Source organism: Sus scrofa, chromosome 4 (genome assembly GCF_054392235.1).
Source record: "Sus scrofa isolate SSC_HxYL_T2T_F1_AM1 chromosome 4, Sscrofa_HxYL_maternal_Yorkshire_Landrace_v2.0, whole genome shotgun sequence".
Taxonomy (NCBI): domain Eukaryota; kingdom Metazoa; phylum Chordata; class Mammalia; order Artiodactyla; family Suidae; genus Sus; species Sus scrofa.
The window spans coordinates 103,753,506-103,760,292 of NC_139386.1; the positions used below are offsets into that span (position 1 = coordinate 103,753,506).

Here is a 6,787-nt window from a genome sequence, read left to right on the forward strand (position 1 = left end):
ATAACACTGCAACTAACGCAGTTCCCATAGTAAGACTGCCAGACCCAGGAGGCGATCTCGAGAGCAGGGGCACCTAGATTGTGTATTTGGGGGGGGGGGAGCGCCATAATTCCTGAGACTCATCTCTGTTTTGTTGGTAGGAGACATGGAATTTCACTTCACCCAGGAGAAATCAGATCCTAGGTAAAGTGGTCTCACTATACCGTCAAGCCTTCTCATGGATGTCAGTGAATCCAATGCACTCATTGTTTTTCAAAGCTCTGCTGAGGGAAGCAATACATACAGAGACAAAATATTATGTACCTCTGCTTCTACAGACCTTCTAAATTCAACCCTTGTTTTCATCCAGAATTCGGTGCCCAAGTTGGGTCCCCACTGAGGCCCCACATGTTTGCTGAATTGGGTTGCACAAGAGGACATCTGCTCCAGATTGAGAGTCATTACCAGAAACGCCTTGTGAAATTGACTGGGGTCCTTATTAATAGCATTTTCATTACCAGAGCCTTCTGTAGAAGATTACAGGAGATGTAGTTTCTGCATCAGAAAAAAACATGCTTTTTACGTTTATTATTAAACTATGTTTTAATGCTTATTATTTTTTAAAATCTGCCTTTTTTATCTCTCCTTTAGTTCTACTTTATAAAACTATATGCTATATATAACTATATGCTATATTCATATTTTTATATATTTATATGCTAAATCACTATCTTTATCCAGGCTCATAGGGTCCAGACATGTAGATCCACCTGGTCATTCTTTAGTCATTTTAAACTCAAAATCTCCAAAAATCAAAATGTTTAAACTTAAAATCTCCAAGATAGGACTTTTGTGGGGTCTGAGGGAATACATTCTCCTCTCCCTCCCGTGTTCTCTCTGCTCATCGAATGTTGCTACCGTGCATAACATGCTTAAGGTCAACACCCTGGAATTCGCAACAGATGTTGAAGGGTAACAGCATAGGCCACCCCAAAATATGACTTGTAAGAGTTCAGGACATGCCACCTCAAAATATGCTGGTTTGGCATAATGATTATTTTGAGCCACAGTACCTTGAAAAGTAGCAAATTCAGGGACAAACGTTCCTTGATTTCCCCTTATCTGCCCAAAGACAGATCCTCAGAAAGGAACTCAACTGACAGAAATCCCCTCCCCAGGGAGTTTCATCAACCAGGGAAGTTTGACTCCTGTCTCAGAAGAGGAGACTAGAAGTCGAGACTAAACTCAGACAAATTTTGTCACAAACTGTCATACCTCCCATCTATTCCAAGAGCCCATTCATCTTTCCTAAAAGTCACTTACTCTCCCTGGGAGGCCTCCATGACCCCTCCCTTTTCCCTATTAAGATAGTATTTAAGTCTAAGCCATTTTGAGGAGTTACTAATTTTTCCCTGGATATCTCCAGGTGTATACATGTTAATAAACTTCTGTTTGTTTTTCTCTTGTTAATCTGTCTTTTATTACAGGGGTCTCAGCTAAGAACTCAAGATGAAAGAGGGAAAATTGTTTTTCCTTTCCTGTGATATCTTCTTCTCCCTTGGCTGCCTCCAGATAGAGAAACAAACTTTTCTGACCTTTTAGCAACTCTTACAGACTCTGTCACATTGTTTCATAACTCTTTGGCATCTTACATATCCCCCCCACCCTTGACTGCTTGGCAGTGATTTCTATTTTTCTTCATAAATTGACATATTCAATGTCTAACATAAGCTCAAAAATTGTTTATAGAATGAACAGTGCCTACATTTGACTGCTTTTAAACACTAGTAGGTAAGAAAGACACAACCAAATTGCAAAACAAGACAACCACAAGCCAAGGCCGAGAGAAGTGATGGGTTTTTGTGTCAGAGAGAACAGGACCCTAGACAGAAGCAATGCCTACAAACTTCTTTTTCAAAACTTCATCCTTCTCTGAGGGGCCTAATAACTCATTACCTAAATAAAATTCTCCCCAAAATAAACGCTCCCTTTCCACATTAATAGTAAATTCAGATTGAGAGAGCAATTTACATGCCGCTGTGTGTGTTAAAGGGTATAATATATGTATACTGTTGATTACAAAAGTTAAATGAATGTTGAAGTAGAAAATATGGTTGGAAAAAAACTTCTTTTGCAGACAGGCTATATGTCAGTTGAGTTGCGAACATTCTGTTCTAATTTCCTCCATACACCACAAGTATTAAGTACCATGCTAACATCTGTGGCCTGAACATTTTTTAAAAAGTCCAATTTGTTTCTATTACAAATAAATAAAATTATACATGTGTACATCCCTTTAAATTTCTACAATGTGTACCTTAAATCCCATGAGGATGGTTAATGAAACAACGTGTACTGTGTGGAACATATTACTTGAACCTACTATAGTCCACAGGGATGCATCACATTGGAAAGCTGGATATTGTATAAACTTGTAGCAGATGGAAAACTTTCTTCTACCTCTTAGATTCTGTGACTGGGCCTGAGAATTAAACTGACATAAGTCTAGTCAAAAGGAAAAAAGCATACAAATTTAAGTATTTTTGTGTGTATACGAGGGTCTTCAGAAGGAAAATGAAGAGGTGGATAGTCCTGGAGCTTACATATACCTTTTAAACAAAAAGCAACAAATTCTGGGGATGTGATAAGACAATGGGGCTTGGGCTAGGGCAGTTAACTAGGTGGAATTAACTAGGGGAGTTAACTAAGTAGAAAAGTAACGAGGAAGTTATGGGTTAGTTTAATAAGCTTTGTGTCTATAGAATTTCTCATGGCTTCGGCTCCCCATCCTGGTATACCCTCCTGGAATAGGGAAGACTTCTTCCATATAGGGGTTTTATCTCCTGTTTTAAGGTCAGAGTGCCTTTCTTGCATCTGCTGTTTGCCAAGTGCTTTTAGCTCAGAATAATCCTTATATGAAAGTGGCATATTTTAGGGGTGGTACACACTGCCACTGATAGGATAAAAGACCTGCCACCCCAAAATATGACACCTCGCATATTGAATATTTTAAAGTAAAGAAATTTTGAGAAAGTGACACAAGCAGGAAGCTCACTGTGACCTTCCCCCAACTTTCTCCCCTGAAACAGGTCATAAAACCTTCTGGTGGGAGGTGCTCTCCCTATACCCAGAGGAAAGGAGCATCGTTATCTCTAAAACAAAGGAACACACAGAAGAATCCTAACACACAGGTCTTGCTGTTTCCCCAGTTTACTACACTTACCTCAGACTCATTAACCTACCATATTTCTATACAACTGTCCACCCTTGATCAAATCTAGCATAAATATACTCAGGCCTGTTTCTGCAAATCTTCATTTCCTTATGAATGTTCCTGTGCCATGTAAAACTTAAATAAATGTATATGCCTTTTTCCCCTGTTAATCTGCCTTTGTTGGTTCAATTTTCAGACCCACTCAGGGACCCTAAGTGGGTCAAGGAAAAATTTTCTTCCTCGCCCCTGCCCTTCACTGTATAGTACAAACAGTAGCATTAGGACAGGTACTAAGGGGCAAGTTTTTATCCAATGAACAGGATGTTGAAAGGAATGAGTTTAGCTCAGAATGAGATAAGAAAACAACTTCAAAGTCCTGTGGCTTCTTAATTTGGTCCATAGCTGCAGGCGACTCAGAATGAAAGGGAAGCAGGCACATGGCCTGACTAACCCATAAACCAAAGATCCAGTCTCAAAGTGGGGGTACTTCAAGTCAAAAGCTAAACACAAACTGTCTTCCTGGAACATACATTTTAATTAAGTTCAGGAGTTTCCGCTGTGGCTCAGTGGGTTACAAACCCAACTAGTATCCATGAGGATTTGGGTTCGATCCCTGGCCTCATTCAGTGGGTTAAGTTAAGGATCTGGTGTTGCCAGGAGCTTTGGTGTAGGTCGAAAATGTGGCTGGGATCCCACATTGCTGTGGCTGAGGGGTAGGCCAGCAGCTGCAGCTCCGATTTGACCTCGAGCCTGGCATATGGGAATATGCCACAGATGCGGCCCTAAAAAGCAAATAATAATAATAATAATACAAATAAATTCATTCAGTTAATTACTTTTGTATTAAAAACAAACACACGCCCCTACAAAACATATTATGTCTAATAATTCACTTACTAACATCTTCTTTTCCTGCTTATTTCCTATGGTAAAATTTAAGCTTCTCATGCCTAATTTTTGCCCCTTGGTAATAAATAATTTCAGTGCTCAATCTTAAACTGCAAATTCTTATTATTTCTGAGGAAAAAACTTCAGAAATATTAAAGGAGGAAAATATTCCTTCTTTCTCACAGCTGCAGCAAAGCAGAGTTTCATCTGCATTTTTTAGGGATGCATTCAAGGCACATGGAGGTTCCCAGGCCAGGGGTCTAATTGGAGCTCCAGCTGCCAACCTACACCAGAGCCACAGCAACACCAGATCCAAGCCTCGTCTGTGACCTACACCACAGCTCATGGCAATGCCAGATCCTTACCCTACTGTGCAAGGCCATGGATCAAACCCGAAACCTCATGGTTCCTAGTCAGATTTGTTTCTACTGCGCCACTGCGGGAACTTCTCATGTGCATTTTAAATCTGATAAAGTAGTGAGTGGTGTATGGAGACCGCTCATAGGAATATCACATTATTGTCCAATTGTTATATTCAGAGAAATATTATTTATAACCCTTAAAAATGTCCTATTATTTTATTTGAACTGTTGCCCTGAAATTAATATTTAAATTGACACTGCTATTTTCTGAGAAGTAGAAATTCTTATACAATTTCTTTATTAAGTCAGAGGAAGACTCTTGGAATTTTTTTAAAATTATATAAGTAAATTACAAAAGTAAAATAAATCCTATGACTGTTGGATTCTATATAAATAGCTTGAGAATATTTATTGTTTAAATGTACACATCTCTACAGCATGGCCAAGAGTGCATACATGTTTTTTAAAAATAAAGAAAAAATAGAACATTTCAAAGAATTGTGACGCTTTGGTGGGCAGCTTTGGACTATCATCCAGACATCTGCCCCAGGGGTAGTTTCCCGTTCTGATGGCAATAGCTCAGTTGAGTAATTTGATTGTAAGTTGGGAAAATTCATCAGTACTTTAAAATACACCCCAAGCCTGATGAAACTGGAGATCCATTCATTCTTTTGCTTTAGAATATTATGCAGGCATTATTATTTATCCAGGATTAGCCATAATTTCTCTGAGACTCAGTTTCTTTATCGGTAATATAAGGAAAATCAAATAATATCTACTTCACAGAGTTGGGAATAAATGAGATAGTGTAGGTTGAGGATTTTAAAATACTGAGTAGTGTTCTGTATATGTTGGGCAGTATTACAAAACCTCCACAGGAGGGGGTAATAGTTTTTCACGTCAGTTAGGCATGATATTTGTTTGTTTTTGGCCCATGGCAGAAGTTCTGTGGGTCAGGGATTGAACCCACACTAGAGCAGTGACCCAAGCTACAACAGTTGAAAACTGCCAGATCTTTAACTCTCTGAGCTACCAGGGAACTCCAGCATTTAGATCTCTTCTCTAGAGCAGGAGATTGCTGCAGCCCAAGGAAACTTGGAGATATAAAGATAAGTTTCTACTGTGTTTAATGCGCAGAAAATCCTCTCAAAATCACTTTTACTTCATTTTGACTTCAGGAAAATAGTCATTCATATTGACACCATCAAGGTAAGTTTTGAGCCTCTTGGGCCTTTGTTCTCAGGTTTGAGTTTTTCTGTGGTTTGGATGCAATAGTGTTTTTTCAATCAAAGAAGCATGCGATTAAAAGTCTTTATATTAATTATTACAATTTTAAGCATTGGTAACCTTACATAACTGTGGTATTATTACATGCAATTTTCCCAAGCAATTCTTCAAAGCATATGAAATAACTAAAAGGAAAAAGATCTTCAATTTCCTTATAAAGAATAGAAAAGATAAGAAATGTTAAGAATTAGAAAACACTTTATAGAAGAAAATATGCTAGCAACTCAGTAATCAACAAATAATTTATTTGTTTTGACACTTTATTTGAACTTTTAATCTGACTGATAGGCAACTTGACTTTAAAACTATTCACCAGTGTAAAGGAGAAACTAATATTTCTGGTCTTGTGTTCCCTTTAATGCAGCAGGTTAAGGATCTGGTGGTGTCACTGCAGTGGCTGGGGGATCTCATGGCCAAATAAATAAATAAATATTTCTGATCTTACTTTCCCTTACTTAGAAGCGTTTCCTCTATAGGACCTAATTAGCCATTGATGGATTGAGAAGGAGGAAACCGCCTTCCAGGGGAAAATGACAAAAGAAAGGCGGAGAGCTCTACTCTGTAAATTGGTACTGGCCAGCACACAACTTTGGCGAAGTTCTGAATCAGGTAAACGTAAAGTTAAATATGTTTTCTTCAATTGAATATTGTTTTGTCGAACCGCAGTCATAATGTAATACATCTAGTGCGCTTAGCTCAGTGTCAGGAGCTAAATAAATGTTAACTATGGGAGAAGAAATGGAAATGCGGCTGAAACCTAGGGCATGCGTGTATTTCAAAGGAATCGATTAAAATATAAATCCCAAATGTGCAAAAACACTTTATAAGTTGCTGTTTTAAAAGTTACAGCAATTTCAAGAAATGGCCTAAAAAAGAAAATATCTGTGATCGATAAGGTTATAGAAAAGTACGGAGGTAATAAGGAGATTAGCATAACAAGCTTTGCCCAGGATTGAATTCTAGCCAATGAGATAAGAATTCCGGAAATTCCTTATTTTTCTGGCCCAATCAAGATGAGGCTATGTCTATAAATAGGACTGCCTCAGGGTAGGTAAAT

At 38.3% G+C, this 6,787-nt stretch overlaps 1 long non-coding RNA gene across 1 annotated transcript in view; it reads left to right on the forward strand.

Annotated features, from left to right (window-relative positions):
* The window catches only part of LOC110260327 (uncharacterized), a 55,170-nt gene extending 48,828 nt beyond the window's left edge, over nucleotides 1-6,342 (forward strand). Inside the window, exon 3 of the long non-coding RNA XR_014844243.1 lies at nucleotides 6,207-6,342. This is a non-coding gene — a long non-coding RNA (uncharacterized LOC110260327). The remainder of the gene's footprint in view (nucleotides 1-6,206) is intronic.
* Nucleotides 6,343-6,787: the final 445 nt, after the last annotated feature.